This window comes from Nannospalax galili, unplaced genomic scaffold (assembly GCF_000622305.1).
Source record: "Nannospalax galili isolate Female #2095 unplaced genomic scaffold, S.galili_v1.0 scaffold341, whole genome shotgun sequence".
Lineage (NCBI taxonomy): Eukaryota > Metazoa > Chordata > Mammalia > Rodentia > Spalacidae > Nannospalax > Nannospalax galili.
In genome coordinates, this window is record NW_008346082.1 from 1,367,173 (window position 1) to 1,380,499 (window position 13,327).

Consider the following 13,327-nt stretch of genomic DNA (forward strand, 5'->3'; position numbering starts at 1 on the left):
GTCCTCATCCCTTACCTTCCCACACACTGACACGTCGGGTTCCTGGACTCGGAACGTCTGGTGCGAACGCTGACCGGCACCGGGGGCCTGCGGAGGGCAGCCTCCCGGTGCCCGAGTGGCAAGGGGACGTTGGTCAGGCGGTATTCCTGACTGCTCCCATCCTGACTGCAGCATCCGGAGGTCACGTCCGTCCACGCGCAACCCGCCGATCTCCATGTCCGTTTGTCTGTCCCCAGAGCAGTGTGAGGTCCTAGGCCTATCAGCCCCTCCCGAGCAACTAACCTTGTGCAGGCCTAGCTGTGGGAAGAAAAGGAATTTCCCCACCACCACTGCTCCTTCAGATTTCGTCCCTCAGCCCACTATCTTGTTGGGGTCTGCAGCCTGGGAACCTGAGGCGGGTCCAGAGAGGCCAGATGTAGAACATCTACTATGGGTGATTGTGTTCTGGACCTCTGCTGGGTTCAGCTATCTCGCTGTGTGTCCCCAAGCCCTGGCCGACCCTCTCTGAGCTTCAGAGGTGGTTGACTCCTGACTGTTGTACCGACAGGATTCTACTGCCGGCCGTGGAAGTGAAAGCGAAAAGCCCCAGCAGTGGCGGGAAGGGTTTTCCTCCGCAACAGAGTCTCTGAGGCATTTGTTGGGAAAGGGCCCGGTCGCTGTAGGCAGCCTGCTGGGGAAGGGTGTGAAGAAACAGCGAGATATTTCCCCTCTCTAGCCCTCAGCCACGGAGCAGTTCCCTGGAGGGGCAAGGCCCAGGGATTACGGGTCAAAGGCTAGTTGAAAAATCCAAGGGGGTGGAGATGGGGGTGGACATTTCATTCTCCGTCTCTGGCATCCCTTTCTCCTTTGCGCTCTCTCGTGGCCCCAGAAGTTGTTCAGGTTGTCTAACCTTAATCTTTCATGTTGCAGCCAGACCAGAGAGGCCCAGGGCTAGTGAAGTGGGTACACTGTCCCCCAACTCCCAGGCTCAGGCTATAAAAAGAAGGCTCAAGGGACGAAAAGCCCAGCGCCAAGCTTGCAGAGGGGTATGCCCGCTCCGGAACTGCCCGATGGGCAGTAAGGTCACAGCCTCTACCTTTCATCCCAGGGAGCTTGCCCCTGTCCAGGCCGGGCATCCCGGGGAGTGAGAGAAGTAGCGGTGATGGCGAGGGCCTGGACATCCAGCCTGGTCTGTCTCCAGTCACAGGAGCTTAAAGCTCTCCAGCCCCCGAGAGGGGTTCGTGTGTATGTGCCTAGGAGGCGGGGATCGTTCCTGGGGGCAGTAGGAACTGGGGTGGGGAGAGCTGGCTGGTTTCATGCGGGTTGGGGTCTCTGGCTTGCTCTCCTTTCGGTGATGCTGGAGTTGGTTCGGGTTGTGCCGGGGTGTCAGTGCGCGACCCTGAGGGTCTGAACACAGGAGTGTGCGCAGAGGAGACCTGGCCAAAGCTAAGCAAGGGAGATGAGCGATCCCGGGGGGTGGGTGTGGGCGGAGTGGGTGTGGGTGTGAGCGCGCACGCTTGTAAGCCCCGCGGCCGGGTTGTGGGTGAAGCCCAGGGGCCACAGCCGTCTGGAGGGCGTGCCCGAGAAAGGGCGAACGCGAGGAGGCCACGCGTGCCAGTGCAGGCGAGTGCCAGCGGGGGGGTAGGGCGCGTGCCTGCGCGGGGCGAGTGAGAGTGGGGGCTCAGAGGCCTGCGCGGGCGAGTGTGCCCCCGAGAGCCGGGCGCGCGTGCCAGGCGCGGGGGCGTGCCAAGGGGAGGGCGCGCGGGGGCCGTGGCGGGAGGGGGGTCGTGGCGCGCGGCCGCGGAGGCGCGGGGAGACAAGGCGAGAGGGGGAGGGGAGCGAGGGCGCGCGCGGCCGAGCGGGCGCCCGCGGTCACATGGGCGAGGGAAGGAGGGAGGGAGCGCGCGAGGGAGGGAGGAGGATGGGGGGGTTAAAGCCGCGGAGAGCCGAGGAGCCGGTGCAGAGCGGGCGGCGGCGGCAGTGGAGGCGGCGGCTCCAGCCGGCGCGGCGCGGGGTTCGGCAGTGGGATCCGGCGGTGGTGCTGCCTCGCGGTGCTGCCTAGTTCCCCGCCGGGGGCGACCAAAGGGCGCGGCGCGGAGTCCGGGTGGCCCGAGGGCGCGGTGAGTTAGCCCGCGGCCGTCTGCGCGAGGCTGGACCCTCGAACGCTCAGGCGGACAGCCCCGCGGCCCTCGTTCGCGCGGGAAGAGTGAGGGGACACGAGTGGGCCCCGCGGTCCGGGGAGGTAGGAAAGTTCATGGGAAACTTTGCCCGCAAACTCAGGGGCAGGGGCGCACAACAGCAGCCCCCCACGTCCGCGTGCGCCAGGGGTTGGGCGTGGTGGTGGGGGGGTTGGAGAGTCGGGTGGAGGGAGGTGGCCCTGGCGATATGTCCTAGTGTCCCTGTGCTTCCCACCCTCCGGCCGCACGCGCGGGGACTGAGAAAATTCCAGAGCTTGGGGGTTCGCTGTGGTCCCCCGCGCATCCAAAGCCAGCTTCTTTCAGGAACAAAAATCTGGACTTCAAAGCGCCCGGGGGTGTGTGAAAGGACGGCTGCGCTTCTGCCAGTACACTGGTGTCCGCTTGAATCCGCGTGTGTGTGTGTGTGTGTGTGTGTGTGTGTGTGTGTGTGTGTGTGTGTGTGATCCTGCCTGTGTTTTTTTTCTTGAGTCCGCCTGGATGTATCTCCACGCAGTGGGTCTCCTTCAGTGTGTCTCTTTGTAAGTCCTCTGGTTTGTATGATTCCGCCTGTGGTGTATCCCAAGTGTCTCTTTGTGAGTCTGTCCATGTGTGCCTCCTCCGGTGCGGCTCAGTATGAGCCAGCCTGGGTGTCCCCATGGTGCACAGAGTAGTGTATTTCCCTGTGCGTGGGGGGCTGGGCCGCGGGGAGGTCACCAGACGGACAGCTCTCCTTCTCGGTTCCTCTCCTCTCCTCTGCCGAGCCTCTCCTCCTGCATCTAGCTCGCTTGCTCCCTGGGCCCCCTCCCCCCTCCAGTAGCTTCAGGCGGGCAGGACTATTTCACGCCTTGTTGAAATTTCAGGATTTTCTTTCTCTTTCAGTCTAGTCTCTCTCTTTGAGAATTTGTGTGTGTGTGTGTGTGTGTGTGTGTGTGTGTCTGGCATTTTGTCTGCAACCTGAGGTGTGTGTGTGTGTGTGTGTCTGTATGCTGTTGTAGGAGTGTGTCAGTAACACTGGTTTTGCCTGTGATGCGTGGTATATTTGTGTCTCTGTCACTGGAGGTATTTGTGTAACTGTATTCACTGAGGTGGTGAGAGTCTGAAATACTAAGTAATTGTATGCATCAGTAATTGTGTCCTGGGGTCTAAAACATTGGGTGTATTTTTGTGTGTCTAACCATGGGTGTGTGGTGAGCAGTCACTGCATAGGGCTTGACCAATCGGATGTTTCTTGAGATGTATGGCTAGCTTGGATCCGGAGGTGAAGGGGACTGTGTATCTCAAATTATGTTCCTGTCTCCACTCTCAACAGTCCACAAAATCTCAGTTCGTTCCTGAAGCTCTAGGCAGGATTGTGATGAAGCTAAAGGCTCAGACTCTTGTCAGATCTGATACTCCAACTGAGACCCTGGGTCTACCCAAAGACCTAATAGTTTAAAGCTCACACTCAAGACTTCTTGGGGCTCTGGAATTCACACTTGGATTCACACTGGCATGCTTAAACTCATTCCAGGGTCTTGGGGCTTACATTCAGAATTACACTAGGACAGTGGGATTCACATTCAGATTTACTCATAACATTTGGTTATACAGATTTTACTTTTCTGGGGTTTCCATTGGGGCTGCTGTCAGCATTCACCTGGCCTCAACAGTGGAACTTTGGGCTCACACTTATCTCTAAACTTTAACTAATAGATTCACATTGAGACCTAGAGTTCACCCTCACAAGCTCACTGAGGTTCTAGGGCTGGTACTTTGACTCCCACTGAGACTAGGGAGCTTCTACATTCACAGCTGAGACTCAGTCACTGAGACCTGAGGCTCATACTCAAACTCACATAAAGAACCTAGGGCTCACATTTGAACCCAAGGACTCCCTCGGGACACTTCAGTTCTGGTAGGCTCACATGTTCATCATGGCATTTGCACTCTGACATCTCTATAGCAGGGCTCACATCCAGACCCAACAAAACTCACTCAGATTCATAGGAGGACCTTGGGTTTTGCACTTACATTCACATAGAGAGTTGAAGGGTTAGACTCACAGGGGTAACTTTGGACTCATACCAGCTCACACTTGGAATCATACCAGGGTTTGGGTGACTCCCTCAGACTCACATGAATCCTGTGACTCACACTCAGAATGTCCTGAAGGCCATGGCTCACACTTTTGACTTAACACTGACTTGTTTGGGAATCCTGGGACTCACATTCTGAGACTTATAGTCCCAGGTACTGTGAGACCTTAGTTCACACTCAAACCCATACTTCCTGGATCTTCCGCACTGTTAGAAAACCAAACCAAATCAACCAACCAACAAAGAAACCCACACTTCGATCTTGGAGTTCACACTAAGACAGATGTTAGATCCTGGTGCTTACATGAAACTTCACACACTCCATGTTCCATGGCTCACATTCAAACCCATATTAAGATTGTGATGTTCACAGTGGAACTGAGGTCTCAGTCACGTGTGTTCATGCTTTTCTTTGGGTTATGGTATGTGTCAGGGCAGTCAAGGTGAAGAACAGGGGCGACCACAAGACCTGTCTCCTCTGAAGATGGAGTGATTGGTGGGTTACACATTTCGTTGTCTCTCACTTGGGCTGTAAAGTGATAGAGAGGGTGGTGGGAAACACTGAACAGCCCAGCCACCCTGCCTTGCTTTCTATAAGCAGTCAAGGCTTTTGGCAGGAAGGTCTGAGTTGTTTGTTGGTACAGGAGTCAAAGGAACCCTCAGAGTCCTCTGTGTAACCCTGTACATTCTCCTTCAATAGTGATGGATACCATTTCTGTGGTAGAAAGGGCTGGAGGTAGGGAAATAAGGCTCATGTCTTCCCAAGACCTCATCCCTATCCCACTTATCCTTAAGGAGGGGCTCCAGGGAAACACCAAGGTGCTGCATTTGTGATTTTTGAGATGGTACCCTTAAGACTGGGTGAAAAGGTACCTGGAGGGGAGGTCAGATCTGATTGCACCTTCTCCTCTGTCCTCTGCCCAGGCTGGAGAAGTGTAGGGGCTGTGCTGTTTTGTCTCCTGCTACTAGTGGAGCCCTTATTCTGGCTCCAGAGCTTACCCAGAAATCTCTCTCTCCCTCTCTCTCTCTCTCTCTCTCTCTCCCCCTCTCTCCCTCCCTCCCTCCCCCCCATAGGCCTAGGGGGTCTGGGATACAGCCAGCCGGCTCTACCTGCTTAGAATCACAGCCCTGGACTACACAAACCCTCTCACTGTGGAGACCAGTGGGTGGGGCCACTTGAGGCACAGTATACCCTACCCCCATGGGAGCTTACACAGTAAGGACTTGGGTCTGTGAGAGGGTGGGGGGACCCCAGGCTGAGATAGAGAAGCTTTAACTGCTCCCTGTCTCCAAAAGGGACACATGCTCTCCAGCCCCCCTATGGGGGTGAGGGACTTAGAGGCAAGGCGCCCTGCTCTCTGCCCCCCCATGGTGAGTTGAAGTGTAAATGAATCGGAAACATATGGAGTGGATTTTCTTTGAAATGCAGATCGGTTGGGGGGGGACCATGTGTGCCTGGTTTTGGGGGGGGGTCCCAGAAAGCAAAGAGGCTGAGAAGAGAGGGCTGACCCCTCCTCCAGACCCACTGTGGGGTGGGGGAGTGAGGGGACTTCAGCTGTGTAAACTCCTGTGGCCATGGATGACCACACCCACGTGAGCTCTGGCTTCCTGTGGAGAGGGACTATGGGTGGAGAGCCTTTGGTCATTGTCCCCCTTTATCTTTGCAGTAGGCAGAGGGAGCCCCCAAAGCATGGAACTGGGTTGGAGGTCACCAGAGTCAGAAGCCCTGGGGGTCAAGGAGTGAAAGGAGGAGTTGGAACAGATGTGGGGGCAGTGAGTACCAGACCCTGTCACTGTAGGGAACCAGCTCCCAAAAGCTGGGGCTAGGACCACAGTAGAAGCAACTGGTTAGACTGTGGTGGTGACTTGTGAGGGTCCATCTGTGGGTTGGGAATAGGCTGAAGAGTCCTCCTTCCTGCAGGACAGACTTCTGCTGTCACAGGGTGGTGACCTACCATACCTCTACATGTTCTTTCCCTGCATAGCCCTGCAAAGTGGTAGCACTGTGAACTGGGTGGAACCAGTTCTAGGTCTGCCTATCACTGTACCCTGCCCAGACAGACAGTGCACATAGTAGGGGAGCAGGTTGAGTGAGCACTGCTTCTTTTCCTTTTCTGTCAGATGCGGTGCTGCTTGTGGGCAGGGCCTTGTTCCCAGTGATTGGCAGGAAGTAGGTGCCCAGTAAATGTTGAGGAATGAGCACAGGGAGAGGAGACCCCTTGGGGTTTACAGTTTGAGGTCCAACAGTTCCTGTTTATACCCCTAATTAGGTCAAAAGTTCTGTGAGTGGTTTGCAGGTTAGAAATAGGAAGGACTGGGCTGAAGAGATGGCTCAGTAGTTAAGAACACTGATTGTTCTTGCAGAAGACCTGGGTGCATATGCCAGCACCCACACAGCAGCTAACAACTGTCTATAACTCCAGTCCCAGGGGACCCAACAGCCTCTTCTGACCTCTGTGGGCATTGCATGACACAGGTGCACTTACCTACATGCAGGCAATACACGAATACACATAAAATAGAAAGAAAGAAGGAAAGAGAGAGAGGGGGAGGGAGGGAGGGAGAGGGAGAGAGAGAGAGAGAGAGAGAGAGAGAGAGAGAGAGACTTCCTCTGCTCAGGGAGTGAGTACAGAGAGAGGACAGGCATCTTTTTTCTTAGGAAGGTCTGGGTGAGAATCATCAGGACAATAACCTGGTCCTGTGGCACTGATTGGAGGTCACTCTGCCCTCTCCCCAGCTTGGGGATTTTTCAGGAGGTGGTGAATGTGTCCCTTACTCTCTCTTGAGGTCTGGATCCTGAAGCCATCAAGGCTCAGCTCTGAGGCTGGGTAGCTGCTGCTGCAGGCAGGGTAGACAGTATTGGTTATTAATGTTTGTCTGAGAACACAGTGTTCAGATCCTAAAAATACTCCATCCTGCCAGAGCCCAAGAATTGTTGGTGGGGGCCCATGTAGCATGGCTATACCTTAGTTGAGGTGGGGGTAGGGGACACACACCAGTATAGTGAGAATCTGCCAAGAGAAGCTTTTGTGAGGTGGGGGGGAGCGACTGAGGCAAACATGAGCGGGAAATAGAGAAGAGACAGGGCCTTTGATTGGTATAGAGCCAAGGTTTATAAAATTAGTGGTGCCAATTAGTTATGGCAACATTTAGGGCAGTAGTTGGTGATCTTGCTACCCTGCAGCTTTCTCCTTAGACAGTCTGATGTATCTGATACCAGACCTAAAATATCAAGTAGTCCATAGGTACCTTTTCAAGTTCCAAAGAAGTGTGTGGTTAAGTAAACAAATCTTCCCCAAGTGCCCTTTTCTGAGTCACTGCCCGTCCCCACCTCCCCAGAGCCCTTTTCAGCAGAGTCTGGGCAAGGGTTTTCAGACCCCCTTTAGTAGGCTTCTACCTCACTTCTGACCCCAGACCTTTGTGTGGCTCTTCTCCTTAGGAGGAGGGACTGCATTGCATGGTGGTCCCAAAAAACGCAAGAGGAGCCCAGCATCAGAAGGCAGATGTCATGTGACCTTGGCCTGTGAGCTGACCTTTCCAGGCCCCTCCGTGAAATTGCAGGTGGGGGGGTGGGGGGGCTAGGCCCCAGCTCAGGCCTGGAGAGAAGGCGGTTTTGGCACCCATCCAGACCCCTGACGTCAATGTCTCTCCAAATAATGGAATCAATATTGGGGGGGGGGGAACGACAAGCGTGAACCAGGCCCCAGCGATTAGAAACAGATCAGCATAAACCCACAGCTGATTCTGATAGAGCTGCTTTGGTGCTCTAGGGTGGGAGGCCTGGAAGGAGGTGGACCTGGGGGGTATACTCAGGAATGGGGAGCTGGAGACACCCAGTGTCCAGAGCTAGAGGGTATACAAGTGGGCAAAGACTGAACTGTTTAGGATTGGAATGATGGAGTGGGGGGCTCCCTGTCCTGGTGCTTGTTTCCTTTGATCCTACAGGGCTTCCAAGGTTAGGTAGATTGTGGATGGTGACATCTTTGAGCAAGAGAGTAACAGTGGGCAATGAGAGTTCATCTGCCTGAACCTCAGGCCTGGATCCCCAAGTCCATATATTTGGGATCACAGGTTACACACAGGTAGGGAAGGAGAGATGTGAGTGAGACTAAGTGAGATGACTTTTTGCTTGGCACCTAAAAGGCATTCATCCAAGTTAGAGAGATGGGTAGCCCCCTGTAGAGTGGGAATCTGGCCTGTCAGCTCATATTCTGTCAGCCTCCTAGAAAGCAGCAGGTGAGGAGAGAGTGGGTCATAGGGTCCACAGGGGGGCTGGCCTGGCGGCAGCTGACAAAAAACAGGAAGAAGGGCTGGGGGAGCGACTGTAATTACGGGGCATTTATTATTAATCAGATGAAATTGCTGGAAGCAGCTGGTGTAATGTGCATGATACTGCATGCCTCCCCCAACACTCACACACACATACATGCCACACACAGCTTGAGCCTGGCTTGTTTTTCATTTTTTTTCCTATGAAGGTCAGCTGGGTCTATACGTGTCTATATGTCTGCTTATCAGTGCATGTCTGTGTTAGCCTGTTTCCTGTCTATCTCTGTTGTCTCCCTGTCAAGCTCCCTGTCATTTGGACTTGATGTATGCCTGGTTTCCCTTCTATCTCCCTCTCTTTGGGCTTGTGTCTTGGTGTGTTGGTATCTGCCACCACCAGCCAGCCTGTCTCTGACACACTGTTTTGGTTTCTGGTCTTTGCTGGATAGTGATATTTCTGCACCTCTGGTCAGGATTCCATGACACAGAGACCCTTTCTCATACCTTTGGCAGATGCATCCTGGGACCTGTTGAGGAGGCAATCAGACCTTGAACATTTCCTGAGGACTTGCAGAAGGTGAATGGTCTATTGAGTAGCTAGGTTCCATTGAAACATCAAGATACTCCTGAATTTACTGCCAGCTTCTTACCAGTTGTTGGTTGTATGACTTGGGGGCCAGCTCCTTTTGCTATCTGAACCTCAGTGTTCTCATCTAGAAAACAGAAACAAGGTTATCTCCAAGTGTTGTTTTGATGATTCAACACAAAAATGTGAGTTAGGGTTATTGGGATGTCTGCTGAGCCAAGCACTTGAGCAGTTGCTGGCTGATGGGCTGCCGGCACAGCTCAGTGAGAGAGTGCTTGCCCCTTGCTTAGCATGGGTTCAGTCCCCAGCACTGCCAAAATAAATAATTAAATAATTAAATAAATAAAACCATAGCTGTTATTATTCTTGGAAAAGTACCATGCAAGTATGTAAGAGCAACTGAGGCAAATTGGTAGGGGAAGAAGGCTTTGGACCTGGATACGGACTCAAATCTAGGTTTCCAGGAGTTGCACAAGTTATTTAACATCTTTGGATGTCAGTTTTCTTAGCTGTCAAGTGGAAAAAACAGTAGCACCCATCTCATGGAGAGATCATGAAGATGCAGTGAGATTATGAAGAGAGAGCTGCTCAGACATTTCCTGACACATGATAGCTGCTTAGCAAGTCATGATGGTGATAAGGGAGAGAGTGTTAGAATGTGGGGCGTTGATGTCATGCCTATGACCTGTTTGTCTTTGCATGTGAGAGAAATGTGTGTGATGTGGAGGTGTCTGTATCTGTACACTGCTTGCATGGAGATTTTAGACTGTGTGTGTCTGTGGTGTGGATGTGAGTGACGTTCGACCACTGTCTTGTGTCCTTTGTTTGTCCCTGTGGTTCAGAACTGAAGCCAGCAAGGAGGTGGTGGAGGGACTCTGCTATCCTTTTTCTTCAAGGCATATCTGCTTCCTGCAGTCATATGATAACAACAGCTAGCCTTGAGGGGCAGTGCTGGGGACTGAACCCATGGCTAGGCAGTGGCAAGCACTTTCTCACTGAGCTGTACCCCACCAGCAACAGCTCAGATTCTAGGCTCAGCAGACATCACAGTAAGTCCTTAACTCACACTTTTGTGCTGAATCATCAGAACAGTGCTCCGAGATGATCCTGTTTTCATTTTACAGATGAGAACACTGAGCGGTCATTCCCATCCTCAGAATGGGCTTATGAGGTTGGAATGAGCTCTGAGTTGGACAGTAAAAGACCTGAGGCTCCTCTGTGACCTGATGTGTGCCCTTTGCCCTTCTAGAACCCAGTCTTGTCACATCATCCTGCCCCTTGGTTTTGGAAGTCCCAGAAGAGTCTGGTCTGGAGGAGGAGGCTATTGATGTGTTTGGTGTATCACTGGTGGTGAAGAGGTAGGTGCTGGGGCCCAGCAGGGCAGGGCAGCCTCAGGCATGGGCATCTGGCAGGTGCACTGGGGCTGTGGGTCTAGAGGTGGTGAGAGAGAAAGGTGAGCGCCCTTCTTTTCTTCCCCTGCCTTCCTTCCTCCTAAGGATGTGGTCTCAGCCTAGCTTGAGGCTGTTCGTGCTCCCATGTTAGATCCAGAGAAGGGAAGAGACTTACCCATGGTGACACAGGAAAGGACAACACCAGGTTAGGAAACAGTTCTACACCGAGGGAGGCTGAATCCCAGATTCTGAATCCCAGAATATGCTTTTTTTTTCTGTCTCTCTGCCCCTAAAACTTCTCACTGGCTTGATTAGGGGGACAGGTGGGCTTGGAGGAGATGGAACGGCAGGTGGGAAGGTCTAGAATTTTCTGGGGCCAGCAGTGGGACTGAGTCTGACTCTCCTTGCCTCCCATTCAGGCCAGGCAAGGCCCCTGGATTGGCAGCCCCGGGGGTGGGGACATCTGAGGAATCGAGGCACTGGAGCGGAACGGAAGGGTCTATTGTCCAAAACCCGCCAGAGGCCCACAAAGGCCAGAGGCCCACAAAAGCCGGCTGGGCTTTTCATCTCAGCTCCCAAACAGACTGGCCATTTTCCGGGCCTGGGGCAGCATGGGGGGCAACCCTTTAAAACTAGGAGTAGGGTGTTGTTGAAGGTGGAGTGGGGTACCCTAGGCTGACACATGGCCTTAAAAGGAGCTCAGATGGAGCAAGCAAAGGTCCAGAAGAGGACGGGGGATGAGATGGTTGTACTGTAGAGAGTTAAGCTTTACACCCCAGTGTTCCCAGAGGACCTAGGGACATGGCGTGGAGGCTTGTGCTAGAAATTCAAACTAGGATAGGGCTAAGAAATGGACTTTTACAGAATGATAGATGATACTTGGAGGAACCAAACCTGGGAATCCAATGGCCTTCTGGGAAAATGCGCTACTCGGCCATAGGCGCATGTAATTCTCTTTCAAATTAGGGGCACTGTAGGGAGCTAGGAGAGAGGCTTGAGAAGACAGAGTGGCGCTCTGGAGAAAGAATGAGCTCCCTGCAGCAAGAGGGACTGAGGCCAGACAGCAGGAAGGACTTCCTGCCAGTGAACAGTAGCTCAGATGCCCTGACCCTGTCCCAGGGGGATCTCAGAGGATCTCAGAGAGCAGGGGAGCTGGAGACACCCCAGGGGCTCAGGCTGAAGCAGCTTCTGTGGGGGCTGAGGAGGCCAAGGAGGAAGGGCTTGGCAGTTCTATCCACCCTCCCCCAGCAGCACCTCCAGCACCACTTTAAAAACAGCTTTTTAATTTAACAAAGTGGATGAAAAACTGTTTTTGGAAATAAAAGATATCTGCTGTCTCCCAGGCTAGCACTCAGCCCTTGCAAAGAGCCTCTCTTTGGGTTTCTCCCGCTGCCGTTCCTGCTTTCCTCTCTGTCTCTTTTCGTGTTCTTGCTCCTCAGCCCCCTCCTTCGCTGTGGCCTCCCATCACCTCTCTCCATCTCTGCCTCTGTGCGAGTCTTACCCTGTCTCTCATCTCAGTTCTCTGCATCTCCGTCTGTCTCTCCTCTCCCTGTCTCTCTCTTCCGGGCGTCTCTCTCCCGATTCGTCTCTGTCTCCCTGCCTGTCTCAATCTCTGTCTCCCTCCACCCCCCCTTTTCTTCTCCCCCAACCCCAGCTCTAAATGGGTCTATTTAAAACGCCCGACGCTGCCAAGTCAGAAAAGCGTCTCCTGATAAAGCGCATTAGGCGGAGGGAGGGAGGAGGAGGGAAGGAGGGAGCGGCGGGCGGACAGATTGATCCAAGTCCGTAACCCCATTAATCAGGCAGCGAGGATCCCCCTCCCTCCCCCGGCTTCAGCCCCTTCTGAGCTAAAAGCCCCTTAAATATTTATCACCCCTCCCCCACGGGGGCCAGGGGAGGGTGTGTGTGGCGCTTAGTGTGCGCATCCGCAGCTGCCTGGTGCCCCCCCTACCACCATGTAAGTGCACATGTGTGCATGTGCTCATATGTACATGCATGGGTGTGTGTGCCTGACTGGCCCAAGGCCCAGCTACTGACTTGTCCCCAGCTATGTGAGTAGCCGAATCCCTAGGGTAGCTCTCTGGTACCCCTGGAGATTGGCCCTGCTTGGATCTCCTGAATGAGGCTTGGGCAAGCTGAACAAGAAGCGTGTGTATGGAGGGGGCTTAGCTGAGTGTGTTCGTATCCCCCGCAGAGGAAAGTGAGTAGAAGACGGGTGGCATTTGCACTGTCATTCCCAGAGTGCAAGGCAGTGAATGGGGTTCAGTTTCGAGATTCCACCAGATCCCCAGTGCAGGAAGTAACTTGGAGAAGTCCCGGCCCATTTTCCTGAAGTGCACAGAGGTAATGTAGAAGGCTGGCCGAAGTTCCCCTTTCTCCTCAGAGGGCACAGTTGTGAGTGCAAGCGGGGTTCGGGGGTTTCCATACGCTAAAAATGTGGGAAGGTGAGCCTGGCCGGGGGAACAGAAAGGCGGCCCAGAGCAGGCACCGATCCGCGCATCTCCCGGCTGGCTGATTACCGGGCAGCAGAGGTCAGCAGTGTGCGGCGACGCCTCGGGTGGGGGACAGCGGGCCACCCTCGGGTGTGTGGAGGGTCCCTCCCGCCCTTCCCCCAGCATCAAGTGCCACATCTCCTCCTGACTCAGACAATTAGATTCAAAGGATGACCTCACTGCATGCCGCCCCTCTCTCGCTCCCTCCGCTCCGGCTCCTCTGCTCCCGGCGCTCTTCCTCCCCCTCCCGGCCCGCTCTGGCTCGGCTCGGCTCCGCTCGGCCCGTCGCGCCCGGCCCGGCCCCGGGGCCTCGGAGCCCGAGCGGGGGCCGCGATGATCCCCAGGGCCGGCTGGGGCTGCC

At 54.3% G+C, this 13,327-nt stretch overlaps 1 protein-coding gene across 2 annotated transcripts in view; it reads left to right on the forward strand.

Annotated features, from left to right (window-relative positions):
- Positions 1 to 1,932: 1,932 nt before the first annotated feature.
- The window catches only part of Cntfr (ciliary neurotrophic factor receptor), a 38,489-nt gene continuing 27,094 nt past the window's right edge, over positions 1,933 to 13,327 (forward strand). Inside the window, exons 1-2 of one of the 2 annotated variants that reach the window (XM_008842440.2) lie at positions 1,933 to 2,099; positions 10,333 to 10,441. The gene's annotated coding sequence lies outside the window, so the exon portion shown is untranslated. The remainder of the gene's footprint in view (positions 2,100 to 10,332; positions 10,442 to 13,327) is intronic. The other variant, XM_008842442.2, reaches the window with a different exon arrangement.